This window comes from Centroberyx gerrardi, chromosome 21 (genome assembly GCF_048128805.1).
Source record: "Centroberyx gerrardi isolate f3 chromosome 21, fCenGer3.hap1.cur.20231027, whole genome shotgun sequence".
Lineage (NCBI taxonomy): Eukaryota > Metazoa > Chordata > Actinopteri > Beryciformes > Berycidae > Centroberyx > Centroberyx gerrardi.
The window spans coordinates 25,545,122-25,555,967 of NC_136017.1; positions in this window are offsets into that span (position 1 = coordinate 25,545,122).

A 10,846-nucleotide genomic window follows, 5' to 3' on the forward strand; every position below is an offset into this window, starting at 1 on the left:
GCTGGAAAAGGCGTTTTATGTGGCAAAATGCTGTTTCAGGCTGGAAACAGCGTTTTTTGCCTTTAAAGGCTGTTTCGAGGGAGAATCACTGTTTTATGTGGCAAAATGCTGTTTCGGGCTGGAAACAGCGTTTTTTGCCTTTAAAGGCTGTTTCGAGGGAGAATCACTGTTTTATGTGGCAAAATGCTGTTTATAGGTGGAATCACTGTTTTATGTGGTAAAATGCTGTTTCGGGCTGGAAACAGCGTTTTTTGCCTTTAAAGGCTGTTTCGAGGGAGAATCACTGTTTTATGTGGCAAAATGCTGTTTATAGGTGGAATCACTGTTTTATGTGGCAAAATGCTGTTTCTGGCTGGAATCGGTGTTTTATGTGGCAAAATGCTGTTTCGGGCTGGAAACAGCGTTTTTTGCCTTTAAAGGCTGTTTCGAGGGAGAATCACTGTTTTATGTGGCAAAATGCTGTTTATAGGTGGAATCACTGTTTTATGTGGCAAAATGCTGTTTCTGGCTGGAATCGGTGTTTTATGTGGCAAAATGCTGTTTCGGGTTGGAAACAGCGTTTTTTGCCTTTAAAGGCTGTTTCGAGGGAGAATCACTGTTTTATGTGGCAAAATGCTGTTTCGGGCTGGAAACAGCATTTTTTGCCTTTAAAGGCTGTTTCGAGGGAGAATCACTGTTTTATGTGGCAAAATGCTGTTTATAGGTGGAATCACTGTTTTATGTGGCAAAATGCTGTTTCTGGCTGGAATCGGTGTTTTATGTGGCAAAATGCTGTTTCGGGCTGGAAACAGCGTTTTTTGCCTTTAAAGGCTGTTTCGAGGGAGAATCACTGTTTTATGTGGCAAAATGCTGTTTATAGGTGGAATCACTGTTTTATGTGGCAAAATGCTGTTTCTGGCTGGAATCGGTGTTTTATGTGGCAAAATGCTGTTTCGGGCTGGAAACAGCGTTTTTTGCCTTTAAAGGCTGTTTCGAGGGAGAATCACTGTTTTATGTGGCAAAATGCTGTTTATAGGTGGAATCACTGTTTTATGTGGCAAAATGCTGTTTCTGGCTGGAATCGGTGTTTTATGTGGCAAAATGCTGTTTCGGGCTGGAAACAGCGTTTTTTGCCTTTAAAGGCTGTTTGGATGGAGAAACAGTGTTTTATCTGCCAAAATGCTGTTTATAGGTGGAATCACTGTTTTATGTGGCAAAATGCTGTTTCTGGCTGGAAAAGGCGTTTTATGTGGCAAAATGCTGTTTCAGGCTGGAAACAGCGTTTTTTGCCTTTAAAGGCTGTTTCGAGGGAGAATCACTGTTTTATGTGGCAAAATGCTGTTTCGGGCTGGAAACAGCGTTTTTTGCCTTTAAAGGCTGTTTCGAGGGAGAATCACTGTTTTATGTGGCAAAATGCTGTTTCTGGCTGGAATCGGTGTTTTATGTGGCAAAATGCTGTTTCGGGTTGGAAACAGCGTTTTTTGCCTTTAAAGGCTGTTTCGAGGGAGAATCACTGTTTTATGTGGCAAAATGCTGTTTCGGGCTGGAAACAGCATTTTTTGCCTTTAAAGGCTGTTTCGAGGGAGAATCACTGTTTTATGTGGCAAAATGCTGTTTATAGGTGGAATCACTGTTTTATGTGGCAAAATGCTGTTTCTGGCTGGAATCGGTGTTTTATGTGGCAAAATGCTGTTTCGGGCTGGAAACAGCGTTTTTTGCCTTTAAAGGCTGTTTCGAGGGAGAATCACTGTTTTATGTGGCAAAATGCTGTTTCGGGCTGGAATCGGCGTTTTATGTGGCAAAATGCTGTTTATGGGTGGAAACACTAGTTTATGTGGCAAAATGCTGTTTTGGGCTGGAAACAGCGTTTTTTGCCTTTAAAGGCTGTTTGGATGGAGAAACAGTGTTTTATCTGCCAAAATGCTGTTTATAGGTGGAATCACTGTTTTATGTGGCAAAATGCTGTTTCTGGCTGGAAAAGGCGTTTTATGTGGCAAAATGCTGTTTATGGGTGGAAACACTAGTTTATGTGGCAAAATGCTGTTTTGGGCTGGAAACAGCGTTTTTTGCCTTTAAAGGCTGTTTGGATGGAGAAACAGTGTTTTATCTGCCAAAATGCTGTTTATAGGTGGAATCACTGTTTTATGTGGCAAAATGCTGTTTCTGGCTGGAAAAGGCGTTTTATGTGGCAAAATGCTGTTTCAGGCTGGAAACAGCGTTTTTTGCCTTTAAAGGCTGTTTCGAGGGAGAATCACTGTTTTATGTGGCAAAATGCTGTTTCGGGCTGGAAACAGCGTTTTTTGCCTTTAAAGGCTGTTTCGAGGGAGAATCACTGTTTTATGTGGCAAAATGCTGTTTATAGGTGGAATCACTGTTTTATGTGGTAAAATGCTGTTTCGGGCTGGAAACAGCGTTTTTTGCCTTTAAAGGCTGTTTCGAGGGAGAATCACTGTTTTATGTGGCAAAATGCTGTTTATAGGTGGAATCACTGTTTTATGTGGCAAAATGCTGTTTCTGGCTGGAATCGGTGTTTTATGTGGCAAAATGCTGTTTCGGGCTGGAAACAGCGTTTTTTGCCTTTAAAGGCTGTTTCGAGGGAGAATCACTGTTTTATGTGGCAAAATGCTGTTTATAGGTGGAATCACTGTTTTATGTGGCAAAATGCTGTTTCTGGCTGGAATCGGTGTTTTATGTGGCAAAATGCTGTTTCGGGTTGGAAACAGCGTTTTTTGCCTTTAAAGGCTGTTTCGAGGGAGAATCACTGTTTTATGTGGCAAAATGCTGTTTCGGGCTGGAAACAGCATTTTTTGCCTTTAAAGGCTGTTTCGAGGGAGAATCACTGTTTTATCTGCCAAAATGCTGTTTATAGGTGGAATCACTGTTTTATGTGGCAAAATGCTGTTTCTGGCTGGAATCGGTGTTTTATGTGGCAAAATGCTGTTTCGGGCTGGAAACAGCGTTTTTTGCCTTTAAAGGCTGTTTCGAGGGAGAATCACTGTTTTATGTGGCAAAATGCTGTTTATAGGTGGAATCACTGTTTTATGTGGCAAAATGCTGTTTCTGGCTGGAATCGGTGTTTTATGTGGCAAAATGCTGTTTCGGGTTGGAAACAGCGTTTTTTGCCTTTAAAGGCTGTTTCGAGGGAGAATCACTGTTTTATGTGGCAAAATGCTGTTTCGGGCTGGAAACAGCATTTTTTGCCTTTAAAGGCTGTTTCGAGGGAGAATCACTGTTTTATGTGGCAAAATGCTGTTTATAGGTGGAATCACTGTTTTATGTGGCAAAATGCTGTTTCTGGCTGGAATCGGTGTTTTATGTGGCAAAATGCTGTTTCGGGCTGGAAACAGCGTTTTTTGCCTTTAAAGGCTGTTTCGAGGGAGAATCACTGTTTTATGTGGCAAAATGCTGTTTATAGGTGGAATCACTGTTTTATGTGGCAAAATGCTGTTTCTGGCTGGAATCGGTGTTTTATGTGGCAAAATGCTGTTTCGGGTTGGAAACAGCGTTTTTTGCCTTTAAAGGCTGTTTCGAGGGAGAATCACTGTTTTATGTGGCAAAATGCTGTTTCGGGCTGGAAACAGCATTTTTTGCCTTTAAAGGCTGTTTCGAGGGAGAATCACTGTTTTATGTGGCAAAATGCTGTTTATAGGTGGAATCACTGTTTTATGTGGCAAAATGCTGTTTCTGGCTGGAATCGGTGTTTTATGTGGCAAAATGCTGTTTCGGGCTGGAAACAGCGTTTTTTGCCTTTAAAGGCTGTTTCGAGGGAGAATCACTGTTTTATGTGGCAAAATGCTGTTTATAGGTGGAATCACTGTTTTATGTGGCAAAATGCTGTTTCTGGCTGGAATCGGTGTTTTATGTGGCAAAATGCTGTTTCGGGTTGGAAACAGCGTTTTTTGCCTTTAAAGGCTGTTTCGAGGGAGAATCACTGTTTTATGTGGCAAAATGCTGTTTCGGGCTGGAAACAGCATTTTTTGCCTTTAAAGGCTGTTTCGAGGGAGAATCACTGTTTTATGTGGCAAAATGCTGTTTATAGGTGGAATCACTGTTTTATGTGGCAAAATGCTGTTTCTGGCTGGAATCGGTGTTTTATGTGGCAAAATGCTGTTTCGGGCTGGAAACAGCGTTTTTTGCCTTTAAAGGCTGTTTGGATGGAGAAACAGTGTTTTATCTGCCAAAATGCTGTTTATAGGTGGAATCACTGTTTTATGTGGCAAAATGCTGTTTCTGGCTGGAAAAGGCGTTTTATGTGGCAAAATGCTGTTTCAGGCTGGAAACAGCGTTTTTTGCCTTTAAAGGCTGTTTCGAGGGAGAATCACTGTTTTATGTGGCAAAATGCTGTTTCGGGCTGGAAACAGCGTTTTTTGCCTTTAAAGGCTGTTTCGAGGGAGAATCACTGTTTTATGTGGCAAAATGCTGTTTCTGGCTGGAATCGGGCCTTTAAAGGCTGTTTCGAGGGAGAATCACTGTTTTATGTGGCAAAATGCTGTTTCGGGCTGGAAACAGCATTTTTTGCCTTTAAAGGCTGTTTCGAGGGAGAATCACTGTTTTATGTGGCAAAATGCTGTTTATAGGTGGAATCACTGTTTTATGTGGCAAAATGCTGTTTCTGGCTGGAATCGGTGTTTTATGTGGCAAAATGCTGTTTCGGGCTGGAAACAGCGTTTTTGCCTTTAAAGGCTGTTTCGAGGGAGAATCACTGTTTTATGTGGCAAAATGCTGTTTCGGGCTGGAAACAGCGTTTTTTGCCTTTAAAGGCTGTTTCGAGGGAGAATCACTGTTTTATGTGGCAAAATGCTGTTTATAGGTGGAATCACTGTTTTATGTGGCAAAATGCTGTTTCTGGCTGGAATCGGTGTTTTATGTGGCAAAATGCTGTTTCGGGCTGGAAACAGCGTTTTTTGCCTTTAAAGGCTGTTTCGAGGGAGAATCACTGTTTTATGTGGCAAAATGCTGTTTATAGGTGGAATCACTGTTTTATGTGGCAAAATGCTGTTTCTGGCTGGAATCGGTGTTTTATGTGGCAAAATGCTGTTTCGGGCTGGAAACAGCGTTTTTTGCCTTTAAAGGCTGTTTCGAGGGAGAATCACTGTTTTATGTGGCAAAATGCTGTTTATAGGTGGAATCACTGTTTTATGTGGCAAAATGCTGTTTCTGGCTGGAATCGGTGTTTTATGTGGCAAAATGCTGTTTCGGGCTGGAAACAGCGTTTTTTGCCTTTAAAGGCTGTTTGGATGGAGAAACAGTGTTTTATCTGCCAAAATGCTGTTTATAGGTGGAATCACTGTTTTATGTGGCAAAATGCTGTTTCTGGCTGGAAAAGGCGTTTTATGTGGCAAAATGCTGTTTCAGGCTGGAAACAGCGTTTTTTGCCTTTAAAGGCTGTTTCGAGGGAGAATCACTGTTTTATGTGGCAAAATGCTGTTTCGGGCTGGAAACAGCGTTTTTTGCCTTTAAAGGCTGTTTCGAGGGAGAATCACTGTTTTATGTGGCAAAATGCTGTTTCTGGCTGGAATCGGTGTTTTATGTGGCAAAATGCTGTTTCGGGTTGGAAACAGCGTTTTTTGCCTTTAAAGGCTGTTTCGAGGGAGAATCACTGTTTTATGTGGCAAAATGCTGTTTCGGGCTGGAAACAGCATTTTTTGCCTTTAAAGGCTGTTTCGAGGGAGAATCACTGTTTTATGTGGCAAAATGCTGTTTATAGGTGGAATCACTGTTTTATGTGGCAAAATGCTGTTTCTGGCTGGAATCGGTGTTTTATGTGGCAAAATGCTGTTTCGGGCTGGAAACAGCGTTTTTTGCCTTTAAAGGCTGTTTCGAGGGAGAATCACTGTTTATGTGGCAAAATGCTGTTTATAGGTGGAATCACTGTTTTATGTGGCAAAATGCTGTTTCTGGCTGGAATCGGTGTTTTATGTGGCAAAATGCTGTTTCGGGTTGGAAACAGCGTTTTTTGCCTTTAAAGGCTGTTTCGAGGGAGAATCACTGTTTTATGTGGCAAAATGCTGTTTCGGGCTGGAAACAGCGTTTTTTGCCTTTAAAGGCTGTTTCGAGGGAGAATCACTGTTTTATGTGGCAAAATGCTGTTTATAGGTGGAATCACTGTTTTATGTGGCAAAATGCTGTTTCTGGCTGGAATCGGTGTTTTATGTGGCAAAATGCTGTTTCGGGTTGGAAACAGCGTTTTTTGCCTTTAAAGGCTGTTTCGAGGGAGAATCACTGTTTTATGTGGCAAAATGCTGTTTCGGGCTGGAAACAGCGTTTTTTGCCTTTAAAGGCTGTTTCGAGGGAGAATCACTGTTTTATGTGGCAAAATGCTGTTTATAGGTGGAATCACTGTTTTATGTGGCAAAATGCTGTTTCTGGCTGGAATCGGTGTTTTATGTGGCAAAATGCTGTTTCGGGTTGGAAACAGCGTTTTTTGCCTTTAAAGGCTGTTTCGAGGGAGAATCACTGTTTTATGTGGCAAAATGCTGTTTCGGGCTGGAAACAGCATTTTTTGCCTTTAAAGGCTGTTTCGAGGGAGAATCACTGTTTTATGTGGCAAAATGCTGTTTATAGGTGGAATCACTGTTTTATGTGGCAAAATGCTGTTTCTGGCTGGAATCGGTGTTTTATGTGGCAAAATGCTGTTTCGGGCTGGAAACAGCGTTTTTTGCCTTTAAAGGCTGTTTCGAGGGAGAATCACTGTTTTATGTGCAAAATGCTGTTTATAGGTGGAATCACTGTTTTATGTGGCAAAATGCTGTTTCTGGCTGGAATCGGTGTTTTATGTGGCAAAATGCTGTTTCGGGCTGGAAACAGCGTTTTTTGCCTTTAAAGGCTGTTTCGAGGGAGAATCACTGTTTTATGTGGCAAAATGCTGTTTCGGGCTGGAAACAGCGTTTTTTGCCTTTAAAGGCTGTTTCGAGGGAGAATCACTGTTTTATGTGGCAAAATGCTGTTTATAGGTGGAATCACTGTTTTATGTGGCAAAATGCTGTTTCTGGCTGGAATCGGTGTTTTATGTGGCAAAATGCTGTTTCGGGCTGGAAACAGCGTTTTTTGCCTTTAAAGGCTGTTTCGAGGGAGAATCACTGTTTTATGTGGCAAAATGCTGTTTATAGGTGGAATCACTGTTTTATGTGGCAAAATGCTGTTTCTGGCTGGAATCGGTGTTTTATGTGGCAAAATGCTGTTTCGGGTTGGAAACAGCGTTTTTTGCCTTTAAAGGCTGTTTCGAGGGAGAATCACTGTTTTATGTGGCAAAATGCTGTTTCGGGCTGGAAACAGCGTTTTTTGCCTTTAAAGGCTGTTTCGAGGGAGAATCACTGTTTTATGTGGCAAAATGCTGTTTATAGGTGGAATCACTGTTTTATGTGGCAAAATGCTGTTTCTGGCTGGAATCGGTGTTTTATGTGGCAAAATGCTGTTTCGGGTTGGAAACAGCGTTTTTTGCCTTTAAAGGCTGTTTCGAGGGAGAATCACTGTTTTATGTGGCAAAATGCTGTTTCGGGCTGGAAACAGCATTTTTTGCCTTTAAAGGCTGTTTCGAGGGAGAATCACTGTTTTATGTGGCAAAATGCTGTTTATAGGTGGAATCACTGTTTTATGTGGCAAAATGCTGTTTCTGGCTGGAATCGGTGTTTTATGTGGCAAAATGCTGTTTCGGGCTGGAAACAGCGTTTTTTGCCTTTAAAGGCTGTTTCGAGGGAGAATCACTGTTTTATGTGGCAAAATGCTGTTTATAGGTGGAATCACTGTTTTATGTGGCAAAATGCTGTTTCTGGCTGGAATCGGTGTTTTATGTGGCAAAATGCTGTTTCGGGCTGGAAACAGCGTTTTTTGCCTTTAAAGGCTGTTTCGAGGGAGAATCACTGTTTTATGTGGCAAAATGCTGTTTCGGGCTGGAAACAGCGTTTTTTGCCTTTAAAGGCTGTTTCGAGGGAGAATCACTGTTTTATGTGGCAAAATGCTGTTTATAGGTGGAATCACTGTTTTATGTGGCAAAATGCTGTTTCTGGCTGGAATCGGTGTTTTATGTGGCAAAATGCTGTTTCGGGCTGGAAACAGCGTTTTTTGCCTTTAAAGGCTGTTTCGAGGGAGAATCACTGTTTTATGTGGCAAAATGCTGTTTATAGGTGGAATCACTGTTTTATGTGGCAAAATGCTGTTTCTGGCTGGAATCGGTGTTTTATGTGCAAAATGCTGTTTCGGGCTGGAAACAGCGTTTTTTGCCTTTAAAGGCTGTTTCGAGGGAGAATCACTGTTTTATGTGGCAAATGCTGTTTATAGGTGGAATCACTGTTTTATGTGGCAAAATGCTGTTTCTGGCTGGAATCGGTGTTTTATGTGGCAAAATGCTGTTTCGGGCTGGAAACAGCGTTTTTTGCCTTTAAAGGCTGTTTGGATGGAGAAACAGTGTTTTATCTGCCAAAATGCTGTTTATAGGTGGAATCACTGTTTTATGTGGCAAAATGCTGTTTCTGGCTGGAAAAGGCGTTTTATGTGGCAAAATGCTGTTTCAGGCTGGAAACAGCGTTTTTTGCCTTTAAAGGCTGTTTCGAGGGAGAATCACTGTTTTATGTGGCAAAATGCTGTTTCGGGCTGGAAACAGCGTTTTTTGCCTTTAAAGGCTGTTTCGAGGGAGAATCACTGTTTTATGTGGCAAAATGCTGTTTATAGGTGGAATCACTGTTTTATGTGGCAAAATGCTGTTTCTGGCTGGAAAAGGCGTTTTATGTGGCAAAATGCTGTTTCAGGCTGGAAACAGCGTTTTTTGCCTTTAAAGGCTGTTTCGAGGGAGAATCACTGTTTTATGTGGCAAAATGCTGTTTCGGGCTGGAAACAGCGTTTTTTGCCTTTAAAGGCTGTTTGGATGGAGAAACAGTGTTTTATCTGCCAAAATGCTGTTTATAGGTGGAATCACTGTTTTATGTGGCAAAATGCTGTTTCTGGCTGGAAAAGGCGTTTTATGTGGCAAAATGCTGTTTCAGGCTGGAAACAGCGTTTTTTGCCTTTAAAGGCTGTTTCGAGGGAGAATCACTGTTTTATGTGGCAAAATGCTGTTTCGGGCTGGAAACAGCGTTTTTTGCCTTTAAAGGCTGTTTCGAGGGAGAATCACTGTTTTATGTGGCAAAATGCTGTTTCTGGCTGGAATCGGTGTTTTATGTGGCAAAATGCTGTTTCGGGTTGGAAACAGCGTTTTTTGCCTTTAAAGGCTGTTTCGAGGGAGAATCACTGTTTTATGTGGCAAAATGCTGTTTCGGGCTGGAAACAGCATTTTTTGCCTTTAAAGGCTGTTTCGAGGGAGAATCACTGTTTTATGTGGCAAAATGCTGTTTATAGGTGGAATCACTGTTTTATGTGGCAAAATGCTGTTTCTGGCTGGAATCGGTGTTTTATGTGGCAAAATGCTGTTTCGGGCTGGAAACAGCGTTTTTTGCCTTTAAAGGCTGTTTCGAGGGAGAATCACTGTTTTATGTGGCAAAATGCTGTTTATAGGTGGAATCACTGTTTTATGTGGCAAAATGCTGTTTCTGGCTGGAATCGGTGTTTTATGTGGCAAAATGCTGTTTCGGGTTGGAAACAGCGTTTTTTGCCTTTAAAGGCTGTTTCGAGGGAGAATCACTGTTTTATGTGGCAAAATGCTGTTTCGGGCTGGAAACAGCGTTTTTTGCCTTTAAAGGCTGTTTCGAGGGAGAATCACTGTTTTATGTGGCAAAATGCTGTTTATAGGTGGAATCACTGTTTTATGTGGCAAAATGCTGTTTCTGGCTGGAATCGGTGTTTTATGTGGCAAAATGCTGTTTCGGGTTGGAAACAGCGTTTTTTGCCTTTAAAGGCTGTTTCGAGGGAGAATCACTGTTTTATGTGCAAAATGCTGTTTCGGGCTGGAAACAGCGTTTTTTGCCTTTAAAGGCTGTTTCGAGGGAGAATCACTGTTTTATGTGGCAAAATGCTGTTTATAGGTGGAATCACTGTTTTATGTGGCAAAATGCTGTTTCTGGCTGGAATCGGTGTTTTATGTGGCAAAATGCTGTTTCGGGTTGGAAACAGCGTTTTTTGCCTTTAAAGGCTGTTTCGAGGGAGAATCACTGTTTTATGTGGCAAAATGCTGTTTCGGGCTGGAAACAGCATTTTTTGCCTTTAAAGGCTGTTTCGAGGGAGAATCACTGTTTTATGTGGCAAAATGCTGTTTATAGGTGGAATCACTGTTTTATGTGGCAAAATGCTGTTTCTGGCTGAATCGGTGTTTTATGTGGCAAAATGCTGTTTCGGGCTGGAAACAGCGTTTTTTGCCTTTAAAGGCTGTTTCGAGGGAGAATCACTGTTTTATGTGGCAAAATGCTGTTTATAGGTGGAATCACTGTTTTATGTGGCAAAATGCTGTTTCTGGCTGGAATCGGTGTTTTATGTGGCAAAATGCTGTTTCGGGCTGGAAACAGCGTTTTTTGCCTTTAAAGGCTGTTTCGAGGGAGAATCACTGTTTTATGTGGCAAAATGCTGTTTCGGGCTGGAAACAGCGTTTTTTGCCTTTAAAGGCTGTTTCGAGGAGAATCACTGTTTTATGTGGCAAAATGCTGTTTATAGGTGGAATCACTGTTTTATGTGGCAAAATGCTGTTTCTGGCTGGAATCGGTGTTTTATGTGGCAAAATGCTGTTTCGGGCTGGAAACAGCGTTTTTTGCCTTTAAAGGCTGTTTCGAGGGAGAATCACTGTTTTATGTGGCAAAATGCTGTTTATAGGTGGAATCACTGTTTTATGTGGCAAAATGCTGTTTCTGGCTGGAATCGGTGTTTTATGTGGCAAAATGCTGTTTCGGTTGGAAACAGCGTTTTTTGCCTTTAAAGGCTGTTTCGAGGGAGAATCAATACTCAGATA